The 13,296-nt window shown below is 37.7% G+C and overlaps 1 pseudogene; it reads right to left on the bottom strand.

The window, feature by feature from the left end:
• Positions 1–235: 235 nt before the first annotated feature.
• On the bottom strand, positions 236–960 carry LOC102417923 (annotated as a pseudogene).
• Between the last annotated feature and the right edge of the window lie 12,336 nt (positions 961–13,296).

Genomic DNA, 13,296 nt, shown 5'->3' on the forward strand with positions numbered 1-13,296 from the left:
ATTGTTCCAGGTACTTGGGACACAGCAGAGAAAAAAAGGAAGGTCCCTGCCCTCATGGAGCTTACAGTCTAGTGCTTATGACCACATTGCCTGCATGCTGTCTGTGACCATGGACAACTCTCTCCTCAGCTATCCAATGCAGGAAGAAGCAGGCCTCAGCTATCCAATGCAGGAAGAAGCAGGCACTGTAGATGCCAAACAGATACCACCTCCAACCCACTACCCAGAGAGTAGATCAGGCTGGAAATTGACTTTTAATAAAACACAGGGAGGGGAGGGCAGAGGGAGTGCAGCGGGTAGTGTGGTGTGCTGCAGCATCCGGGTTTGAGCTGGCTACACAAACTGCTGCTGGCAAGGTCCTTGGCTTCTCTGTAGCTGCCAGGGCCATCCCCTTAGCTTCTCCTTGGCTTCCTTGGCTGGGTCAACAAGGGTTTTGGAAAGGGCCTCACCTAGCAGGTTGGCCAAGATGTATTCAAAACCCTTCACTGACTTGGTCACATTGCTTTTGAACCAGGCGAGACCAAATTCCTGGACAGCTCGGGAGATGCCAAATAAGCTAGAGGAGACCCAAGCTTCCCAGTGGATTTCGGTCCAGCCACTGTCCTCAGAGTTCACATAGTAAACACACCATTCCTCCACCACCATCAGCCGGGTGTGGTTGATGTTCCAGGTGAAGATGGTCATGGTCTGGTTCTGTGGGTCCACAATAGAACTCTCCAGGATGTACACCAAGTGAGCGACATTGGCAGGAAATAGTCGCTCGGCCCAGCGGGGCATCCTGTTGGTCTTGGTCAGGAGTCTCCCGTACAGGAGCTTCTGGTCAGGGGTCACCTCCCGGTGCACTATGTCTTCCCTCAAGACATGTGTGCTATAGGGATTCGGGCTTCGCTGCCAGAAGGCAGCGAACACTTGGTCCCGGGAGCTCTGGAGCACGCTCTGGCCCAGGAAATGCTTCACCATTGTCCCGGCCTGGAGGGGGCAGCACCTGAGCAGCATCAGGGGTGCAGAGCTTGGGGGGACGCTGAGGCCAGGCCAGCTCGGTGCCCGCTCGCCAGGCACCTGCTCAGTCACCGCCCGCTGCAGCCACCACCAGCCACCACCATGAGGAATTGTCAAGCCCTACTTACAGTTTTATTATAGCAAAAAGACAAATCTCTATCAGCTAAGAGAAGAAACATACTGGGACAGGTGGAAGGATGCTTGCATTTTCTCAGAATACATTACCCTTCCAGCACATAAATGCACTTTACTAACCAGGGAAACCAGCCTGAGCTTAAAATGTCCAGAGTTTTTAGTGGGGTTTTATTATTTAGTCATGATTGATTGAATCATTGACTACATTAAACTCAAGTTCAGTCTCCTCCTCCGGGGGTTTGGACTGATATCACATGGCTCTAAAATGCCAATGCTCTATTGACATGGTTGGTCTTTCTGGCATGGTTAATGTCCATTCTGAAACTGTCTAGCATCATCTCATTAGCATAATCTCAGACGGTGTTGTCCTAAAGGCACATCAAGAATAACAAAAACCTATTAGGAGGCAATTCTGAAGATTCAAATGCTTTTTTTCTGTAACTAGGGAAAAAAGCCAGTCGATTCTTCATTATACAACATTGGATAATATCTAGGAATGGGATTGTATGTTCCATTTTGTTTGAATTCACAAACATTTTTTCAAAGTGGCTGTGAAATTTTCACCTCTGATAAGCAGTACATAGGCCTTCCACTTGGACTTCATCTTTGCTATTACTTGCTACAATCAATCTTTTAAATTTAGCCATTTTACATGGTGTACTATGGTATCACATTGAATTTAATTTAAATTTTGTCAATGATCAATAATACTGAGAACTGTACATGTGTTTTCATGTAATTATTATGTCTTTGGTGATATGTCTGTTAGAATTTGGCCCATTTTTTAAAAAATTTATCTTTTTGTTGAAACTATTATAGATATCTGCTTCCTCTACCCATTGACCCTTTCTAGCCCGCATCTGATCCCCCACTGCAGGCCTTTACCACACTACTGTCTGTGTCCATGGGTTATGCATATATACATATAAGTTCTTTGGTTAATCTCTTTCTACCCACCCCTACCTTAATCTTTTCTGGGATTAAGTTGTCCGTTAAGATTTTTAAAAGGTTCATTCTATGTTTTTATTTATTTATTATGTAACAGATTCATTGAGGCATTATTCATATACCATACAATTTATCCATTTGAAGTGTACAATTGAATGTTTTCTTTAGATTATTCAGTGTTATCCAACCATCACTATTGTTAAGGTTTGAAATATCCCATCTTACTCCCATTTATAGGTTGAAGTCCCACCCACCATGACTAGCTTTTAGTTAAGCTTTAATTTCAGATCATCTTATGTGGTTACTTTTGTTCTGAATTTATAAGGCCACCATGAAGGCCTCCCCTGAGCTTGTGAGGTTTAGCTGGTATGTGGCCCCTTTTATGTCTACATTCTCATAGATCACTGTCTCTTCTTGCCTGATGAAAATATTATAAGAACTATTATTTTACGTATATTGCCTTGTTTTTAGTTGTTTCAGAAATGATGGGTTATTTGGTTCTTGTTTCTTTGTTTTGGCTGAAAAAGGAAGTATTCTACAATACACTATTAAGTTAAAAAGCAACATCCAAAGGACATATGTAGTTACATATACACAATATATATATATTATATCCTATATAATAAAAGGCTAATATGCAAATCCACTGAATGGCGGAATGTCTGGTTGTTATGCCACACACTGACCACCAGGGGCCAGGCGCTCAATGCAGGAGCTGCCCCCTGGTGGTCAGTGCACTCTTACAGGGGGAGTGCTGCTCAGCCAGAAGCCATGCTCACGGCTGGTGAGCACAGTGGCGGTGGTGGGAGCCTCTCCCGCCTCCACGACAGCTCTAAGGATGTCTGACTGACAGCATAAGCCATCAGTCAGACATCCCCCAAGGGCTCCCGGATTATAAGAGGGCACAGGCTGGGCTAAGGGACCCCCCTGAGTGCATTAATTTTGTGCACTGGGCCTCTAGTATATAGAGAAAAACGTTTAAAAGATCACCACCAAAATGTTTATAATATGTATTGTCAAGTATTGATGTAACAGATTTTTTTTCTAAAGTTTTCCACAGAGAGAATATATTGATTCTATAATAAAAACAAACCTTTGATAGTATAACAAAAGAAAAACATAATTAAATTTGAAGCCAAGTGAACACAACTTCAAATATGGAATTTTTAATGCAGAATACTGAAGGACAATTATTTTTTTCTATTTATTCATCATATTTCAATGAATAGGATTGTGACTTTGCATTTGATTTTTTCTTTTTTATTGAATTTATTGGGGGGATATTGGTTAATAAAATTATATGGTTTTCAGATGTACAATTCTATAATGCATCATCTGTATACTGTCTTGTGTGTTCACCACCTCAAGTCAAGTTTGCTTCCGTCACCATTTATTCCTCTTTACACTCTTCTACCTCATCCCATGCATTTCTTTCCCTCTGGTAATCACCATAACGATACTATTGTCTAGGTCTATGAAGATTTGTTTGCTTGTTTGTTTTTCTTAAACCTTTCACCTTTTTTTACTTATATTAAGTTTTCAGTCCACAAAACTCTGAGATCTTTTCTCAGGAATTGCTTTCCAGCCCAAATTTTCTGCTTCCATTACTTTTTATTATTTGAGCAAAGTTTAAGCATCTTCTATATAAGATCCACATTCAATTATTTGATAAAAATAAAATCCAATTACAATAAAACAACACATGCATGCACATAATATAAAGAACTAAATAATTAAAAAGTAAATTAGCCTTTCTTTCTATACTACTCTATAGCTGCAATGACTTTAACATATTTTAGCTGATTCTTTAGATTTTGACTCCATAATAAAACACTCACACACATATTTGTGTGCACATAATTTCTTGATTTTTTTAGTTTTAGAGATTATCTACTGTGAAAGATAAAATTCTAATGTGCCACCTGTGCTTCCTGTCTTACCCCCTACTGTCCATTCCTTTGTGTGACCCCTTCCTCTTGAGTTTGAGTTTAGGAGGGATGTGCAACTTGTTTCTAATTAATAGAATATGGTAAATACAAATTGAAATTGGTCTCAATACATGGTCAACTGTATTAGGAGCAAGCAATTGAAAATCTTACTCAATTGTAGTATATTTTAATTATCTCATACTTTACTTTTTTCTTCTGATTTTATCTGGTTGAGTCCAAGAGTATGATACTTTGAGAATAGTTTAAAGAAGTGGTTGCAAACCGGTGGTCCGTGGACCACTGGTGGTACATGAAGTTCGAAAGGTTGGCGACGGCTGGTTTAAAGTATCCATAATCTCACTAAAGAGAAACTTCTACAAAATTATTTAAACATTATTTTTAAGCAAATTTTCTATTTTCAAACATGCTCTCAGATAGAGCTTTATTTCATAAACTAGAGGCCTGGTGCATGAAATTTGTGCACAGTAGGGTCCCTAGGCCTGGCTGGCAATCAGGGCCAATCAGGTTCCCCGCCTCCCTACTTCCCCTCCTCCTCCTTCCCTCACACCCTCAGTGCCCTGCCTCTGCCGCTGGTCAACCGCCATTTCCACGCCGCCCCCTGGTGGTCAGCACACATCATAGCAAGTGATTGAACTCTAGGTCTCAGTCGAATTCCTGAGGGGACACTTTTCATATTAGCCTTTTATATGTATAGATATATATGAGAGGTATGAGACAATTAAGAATCTTAAAATGTAGTAATAGGCAGTATTACTATAAATACAATTATTATTACTTACTACTACTATTTCTGGCTAACATTTATTGTGTGGTTTTATGTGCTGTTTATGATTATAATCATTTAAAAATCAGCTTGTTTAATACTCCCACAAAACCTTTCAGGCATCCATTACCCACATCATTTTACAGTAAGGAAAATGAAACTAATGCAGGTAGCCTAACTTCAATAAGTAAATGGTAGAGCTGAGATTTTGACACAGTTTTGATAGAGTTCTTCCTGTCTCTATACCAGGAGATGTAGGAATCTTTCTAACTTTTATTTCAGATTCATGCTATCTGAAGCCGGGAAAGTTTTATAGGGAAGCAAAGTCTTTGAGAAGCCTGAGAAGATTGAGAGCTCAAGTGTTATAGCACTTAGTCCTGGGGGGATGTTTCCCAATGACAGGGTGATGAGCAGAGACATCACCACTGAGTGAGACAGGAATTGGGCATCTGCATGCTCGTGTGAACACACTGTCATGAATAAATATGGTAACAAGGCTAATATGTGCAGCAGGGGAAAGACATTAGCAAATTAATGAAATGGAGCTAAGTTTTTGTTCTATTGTGGAGGATAATCATTTGTTGTCTAGTCTTATAAATCAAGGTCACTTCTTTCTGTCTCCACACAAGACCCCGTTTTTTCTCAGATGAACTACACTGGATTATTATCTGCATTAAAAGTAAGTAGGTACCCTGTCCTAAATGTTCCCATCAATTCATTTTTTCCCACTGTCACCAGAAAAATTTTCCTATGACTTGGATTTGATACCAATCTCCAGCTTGGAAATAGTCATTGTCTCACTATTAATAAACGAATCCTAGTCTTTTAGAAGAATAACCTCTTTTAGAGACATCCTCACTTTCTTTTTACTTTTTTATTTTATTACAAATCCTTGCCTTCCCCCAACACTATTCTTATATTTTCAGGGCTCAGGGAAGCAACTGTGGTAATTTTAAGTTCTTAGGTTCAAGTGGCTTGTCTGCAAATTTAGGAATCATTTTTCCAAAAAATGTTATCAAGTTGGCTTTTTGTTTGTTCATTTCATGGGCTTGAGATTTGTGAAACACTGAGGAAAGCTTCCCTAACAGAATGATGAGGAAATTTATTAATCAACAAATACAAAGTAATACAGGACCTAATTATATAGAGAACATGCAAGCCTCTTAGATTGAAGAAGATAAAATTCAATAAATTTTGTTGTAAACTCAAAGAGTAAGAGCTTACTGAACAATCTATAATAATAAAAGCATAATATGCAAATTGACTGAACAATTGAACAGCAGAAGGACCACCTGGAGGACCTTGCGGATGACTACGCTATGACACGCACTGGAGCCAGGCCAGCCAAGGTTGGTGCAATGCAATTGGTCGGGTGGCCCCACCATTGCCCCACGATCACCTCACAGAGGGAGGCTCAGGCCACGGGCCAGCAGGGCAATGGATGGAGGGGAGCTCCGCCATCACCCCAAAGAAAAAGGTCCAGGCCACCCTCTGTGCAGCGATTGATTGTAGAGCCCGGCCAGGTGGGTGGGGCCTCCCTTGTCTGAGCGATTGATCTGGGGGCCTCATGATCAATCGCCCCACAGAGGGAGGCCCAGGCCACCGGCCAGAGATGCTGTGGCAGGTGTGCAGGGCTGGCCAGCAATCGCCTCGCAGAGGGAGACCCAGGCCAGCCAAGCGATCGCACCCCACGCCTGTCACCTGCAGAGGGAGGCAACCAGGAGAAGGAAAGCCTTGATAGGCCCTGATCACCAGTCAGGCCTAGGGACTGTACTCAGGGGTCCCAGATTGCGAGAGGGCACAGGCCAGGCTGAAGGACACACCCTCCCACATGAATTTTGTGTACTGGGCCTCTATTTAAGAATAAGAAAAAAATTTAAAATGTCTAATATTAAAACATTCAGAATCATGTTCACTAAAAAAATCAAGGAGATTTTGGATTTTTAAAAATCAGAATAAGTGGAAAACTTTTTTAAAAAAGAAAAAAGATCCATTAACTTAGCTGCAAGAGAAGAAAGAAACAGCTGTAAGAGAAGGCTTAACATGTTAAAGAACAGGCTAGTTAGAAAGTTATGAAAGGGAAAGGAGTTACGTACAGCAAGTCAGTCTACTGATTCGCTCTCTATCTCCGCCTCTCTCCTTCTCTCTTTTACTTTTTAGTATTTTAACTGCTTATTTTATTTTTACTTTGAAATAATTTCAAGATTTCAGAAAAGTTTAAAAAGATAGGACAAACATTTCTCACATACCTATTACTCTGATTCCTCAAATATTGTTTTACCACATTAACTTTCATTTTCCCTATCTCTGAACAATTTGAGTATGATATGCCCTTTTAATCATAACTACTTCAGCATGTATTTCTGCAAAACAAATATTTTTCATACCACAATGTAATTATTAAAATCATGAAGATTATATTGCTAAAATTATGTTTTAGATATCTAGCTCAAATTTTACCAATTGTCTCACTAATGTTCATTAGGGTAAAAAAAAATGTTTTTTGCATCCAGCATCACCTTTTGCATTTACTTAGCATATCCCATTAGTCTACTTAATCCCAGTCTATATTTCATGATATTAATTTTTGAGGAGTACAGGCCAATTATTTTGTAAAATGTCCCCATTCCTTCTTAACCTCATCTTAATGGCTTTTGCCTCCACCATTCTACCTCAACTGGTTTTCTCATGTTTGCCAATGACCCCCATGGTATGGTCTGTCTTTCATTATCATCTTGTATGACAACTACAACATTGTACACAATAGATCACTCATTAACTCTCTATGAAACTTTGTTCTCTTGGCTTCTATGACATCACATTCTCCTAGATTTTCTTCTCTATATAGGGCCATTCCTCATCTGCTTACTTTTCCACCCCCCCATATCCCTGACCTTTTTCTTAGCCATGGATACATCTGCACTCTGAATTCTTAGACCTCCCTTTTTTTCTATCCACACCCATTCCTTTGATTTTAATATCATTGATGTTTTACAACAATCACATTTTTATCTTCATTTTGGATCTCTTATCTGACTCCAGAACAGTATGTCTCACTCTGCTGTTTAGTTATCATTTCAGACTTAAAATATTCAAAACCAAATTTGTGATGTTCCCTGCCCTCATTCCTAAAACTGCTCTCTTTCAGTCTCCCCAATCTTGGTAAATATCACCCCATTTTTTCCAATAGACTAAAAATTTAGTAACTTTTCTAATTAATCAAACAAAAAATCTGAATCATAGTTGACTTCTCTCATGCTCCACATGAGAACTGTCAAATATGTTATTTGCATGACCATCAGCATTGCTTAAAATGTTATGATAGTTGTCACCACTGTTTCAAGTATTATCTTCTCTCATGGACATTGGCCTCTTCCTCACTCCTTAACACACCAGTCACTCTCAACAATATCAGCAACTGCTGTGCCCATCTACTTACCATGCTCGTCCATAGATGTCTGTGTGGTTTACCACCTCTTTCACTCAAGTGCCAATTTAGCAATGAGGCTGGTTCTGACATGCAATGAAAAGTACACTGTAACCACTGTCCATCTGTAGTTGTTGCTTTATTTTATTCCACAGAATTTATCACTCACCATCTAAAAACTATATATTATACTTCTTTACTTGCTACCATTGGTTTCTTTCTACTAGGATGTAAATTCTAATTTTCAATCTTTTGTTTGCTGCTATAATCCCAGTGCCTGGTGAAAATTAGGTGTTCAATAAATATTTAAGGAAGAAAAGGATGGATAAAATATCTCTGTGTCCCTCCTGGTCATCTAATTTTCTGCTTTATGAATGGAATTTAGTCTAATCTTCACTTTGTTGTCCATATGGTGATTTAATTTTTTTTAAATATTTTTTTTTAAACTGAAGATCAGATCCTTGTAAAAGCAAACCTAATAATTTCACTTTTCTTCTAAAATTCCCCCTTTGGCTTCAGAATAAAATTCAAAGTTGCCAAGGCCTAGTAGGGTCTGCTCTCTCATCCTGCCCTCTTTGCATACTCTTGCTGTTCGTGGAGTACAATAAGCTGTTATACAACTCTTCATTAAAAACAAAAACAAACAAAAAACAAACAAACAAAAAACCCCCACAGACAAATAAACAAACAAACAAAACCTTCTCAATGCCTGTAGGTTCACTATTATTGTGATCTATCCTACTCTGGTTTTGTTCTCAGTTATCATCACTTAGCTCTATCTCTCGATCTATCCATCTATCTATCATCTATCCATCCATTCATTTATCTATCCCCTATTCACCTATCTATCTACCATTTATTGCCTGCCTTCTTCTAAAAATGCAAACTTGTGTGAGGATAGGAAGTGTTTGGGAGAGTGCCAAATACATAGCAAATATTAATTAAATAATTGTTAAAGTAAAGAAATATTTTATGAAAATCTGTTATTTTCACTTAAAATATTTTATTAATATTAAATATTCTTTTTCAACTTTAATTTAAAGTTTATGTAGTCATCCATGTTTTGAACATTAGGGTTTCTCCACCCCCCCTCAATTTTATGATATTACAACAATTCAATAGAAATGCAAATAGTCAAATCTTTGTGCATATCTATGTCATTTTCTTATAACAAATTAATATAGTAATAAAATTATTGTGTCAATATTTATGTTTCCTTTGGGCCATAAATATACTGAGAGAAATCTATGTGTTGGGCTACATCAATATCACTACTTAAATTATTTAACTTTATTCCTTTATTTCCTCCCTTGTAACTTAAAATTTTTAAATGATGCAATTCAAAATAAATGTGCATGTGATGGCATTAAAAATAAAATGATTTATTTTCATCTTATGAGTACTTATTTTCAGCTTTTTACTGTTTTACATGACATTGACTTGTATCTTTTGCCCATTTCTTTTTATTTCTTTATCATTTATAAAAGTTGATCAAAATTTATAAATGGTCTTTAGGATTTTGAATGGTATATTGACCAATAGCCTTCTAGAAAGATTATAAAAATTTATATGAGATGTTTGACAGTGTTTATCTTAAAACAGGTAGGATTTTTAATATTTATATATATTTACTGATTTCAGAGAGGAAGGGAGAAGAGAGAGACAGAAGCATCCATAATGAGAGAGAATCATTGATTGGCTGCTTCATGCATGCCCCACACTGTGATTGAGCCCACCACCCAGGAATGTGCCCCAACCAGGACCTTCTTGTTCATAGGTCGATGCTCAACCACTGAGCCATGCTGGCTGGGGGACAGGTAGGATTTTTAACATTATAAATGGAAAGAGAAGCATTTCATGCTTAGTAAGTAGCATGAGCAGAAACATGAAATATGATGCAGAAATATTCAGTAAATAGCAAGTTATCTGAATGGCAATGGTTTTAACTGATGACTGAATCTGAATTCATATGCAAATATTAATAGCTATTTTATTGTCAAAATTCCCTATGACTAGACTAGAATAGTTACTTACTGAAATTATAACACTTTTCATATTATATTGTAAAAACCCAATATAAATTTCTTGTAGGGGGAGTCTGTGATGTATAAATAGTTGTCTCCAAAATGCCTATTATGTGTCTGGCACTTAGTGGGGACTAAAAAATATTTATGGAATAAATGAGTTAAGTTTGCATGAAGATATGAGATATATTAAATGTGAAAGTTTTTTATTTGGTTTTGATACTGAATTACTATAATATTAGCTGACTGTATAATTAATCTGGTAATTAATGATAAGGCCAATGACATTTGGAATTTTAAAATGTTCTCAGTTCTTGTTTCTATACCAATATTCAACTTTTCAAGTAATTTTGCCTTAACTCTAAATATTTTGAGATCAAGAATGGTGTCTAATTTATTCTAGCATCATTTATTTGAATAATAAATTTACTAATTGATAACTTAAGTATAGTTTAAGCTTAAAATGTAGAAAAAATGTTCAAATAGAAGGCAAGAGTTTACATGAAAAGGTTACATGAGGATAACAACCTATTTGCATTTTTCTCTATGTTAGAAACACAAAAACACAAAGCCACAAAACCCAAATATGTCCCTGGCCCTGGCCATAATTGCCTCTGTGACTTTGGGCCTGCTACTTGATATCTATTGTTGTATCTGAAAAATAGGAATAATAATGTCTATCTTTATGCCTATTGCAAAGATTAAATGAAATATATATTCTATATCACCTAGTAATCTCTGAAATTTACTAGGTGTTCAAAATTAAGATGGAAACTCTCAGTCTTCCACCCTTTCTAAACCTATGGAATAGCTTGAATTCCTCGGATCTTGGGAAAGACTCATTCTGACTTAAAGATCCTGAGATCAAGAGAATATTCTCTGCAGGTTGACTTAGACATGTAGAGTCAAAGTAGAGTACCTATTGTGTAGAGATTATCTATCTCTCCATCTATCTATCTATCATCTATCTATCTATCTATCTATCTATCTATCTATCTATCTATCATCTATCTATCTATCTATCTATCTATCTATCTATCTAAGACTTTTCTTTAAGTTTTATATATATCATAGTTGCAGGAATCTAAAAGAAGGAGGGTGGTTTTTCTCATATTAGCCTGTCCTGGAAAAAAATGTATTTTTTAAAAAATATTTTATTGATTTTTTACAGAAAAGAAGGGAGAGGGATAGAGAGTTAGAAACATCAGTGAGAGAGAAACACTGATCAGCTGCCTCCTGCACACCTCCCACTAGGGATGTGCCCACAACCAAGGTACACGGCCTTGACTGGAATCGAACCTGGGACCTTTCAGTCTGCAGGCTGACGCTCTATCCACTGAGCCAAACCAGTTAGGGAAAAAATGTATTTTTTAGATAATTAAGTGGTGTGTTTCTGTGTGTGTATTTGTGTGATCCACAAAATAGAATACCAGAGGAACTTAGATGACCCTAAGGCTAAATCACAAGTCTTTGGATTTTAAGTCCTTTCTGGCAATAATTGAGTGTGTCAATGGTTCATAAGCCTGAGAAACATTTAGCTTAAGTAGAGTGGTTACATAAATCTTAGTGGAATGATGTCAGTGGAAATGTAAGGGCTTGAATTCACAGGAGAGTAAATATGTAGGTTATTTTTTTTAAAGAAAAATGAAGATAGATTGTCCCAGTGAGGATGTGGGAAGTAAATGAATACAGTGGATGAAAAGGTGCTTTCCATGCCATTTTCAATGTCTTCCACTCAAATCTTTAAATAAATACCTGCAGAAATGGTTATTGATCCCTGCCTACTGTATAGGACCAAAGACATTCATCAAAGAGGCAGAAATAAAACTAATTTTTCTTGTTATATAAACAGAGAATTAGGAATAGGAAGATTTATTTCCATGTTCTGAGAGTTTGCCCATATACTTGGGACTAAGAAGATAGAAAAATATTTACATTTTTCTTTGTATATAAAATGATATACTCTTGTACTTAGAAAGCCATTCTTCCATTATTAAGATATATATGTCCTATCTAATAAAAGAGTAACATGCAGTCAGCCCCGACCGGGGATCAACCCGAAACCTAAGTAGGTGCCCTGGCAGAATGGAACCCAAACCTTTGCTGTAGCAGAGGAGCTCCGACCCACAGCAGGGGCCAGGGCAGCTGGCGAATGCAGCGGTGGTGGCGGGAGCCTTCGGTAGCACTAAGGAACAGTAAGCTGAGCAGTAGGAAGCAGCAAGCAGGTGGGCGATAAGGAGGGAGGGGTCCCGGACTGTGAGAGGGCACAGGCCGGGCTAAGGGACCCCCCACCCATCTCCAGTGCACGAATTTCGTGCACTGGGCCTCTAGTGTGTTTTATAAAAAAGGATGACTGAAATATTTTTAGCTTCTCTTTGGGTCAGACATTATTCCATTATCTTTCCCTTTATTAGTTCTGGCTTCCCTACCTCCACACCTTTAACCATTTGACTTTTGATTCTACATAAAATAAATCAGAATAGTTTAAGAAATTCTTGCTTCATATCTTTACCCAATGAGCCAGCAGCCTTGTGAGTTTCTTCCAAGTTATCATTGTCCTGGGGGCTGAGACCTCTTGTGGCTACTGTCAAGTCAAGGTTGCCTCAGAAGGTTAAAAAAAGTACAGAAGTAAACTGCAGAATGCCAGCTGCAGGGTTACATGCCTGATGATGCCAGAATGTTATAATAATTAGCAATAATTCTACAATGAACACACTAAAAGCCCAGACAAGATGCTTTTGTATTTACAGGTTTTCATTCTAGAAAGGTGTCACACACTTTTTCAAGACTCCCTTATTAAATAAGAAGCAAGAAAAGTTACAGAAACAAGTCACAGTTGGATCACAACAAGAGATTTCACAGCAGAAAAAACATTTAAATTTACGGCATTTGCACACTATTCCTGCTGCACTTTAAATCCCTGTTTTTCAAACATATCATGATTTTTATTTCTTACATCCTCCTTGTTTAAACTATTGACATTACCTAGAACACTTCCTTTTAAGACTTAAAGAATCTTCATCCATCTCGCCTTTCAGAGCTTGTGTGCCC

This window comes from Myotis lucifugus, unplaced genomic scaffold, assembly GCF_000147115.1.
Source record: "Myotis lucifugus unplaced genomic scaffold, Myoluc2.0 scaffold_67, whole genome shotgun sequence".
Lineage (NCBI taxonomy): Eukaryota > Metazoa > Chordata > Mammalia > Chiroptera > Vespertilionidae > Myotis > Myotis lucifugus.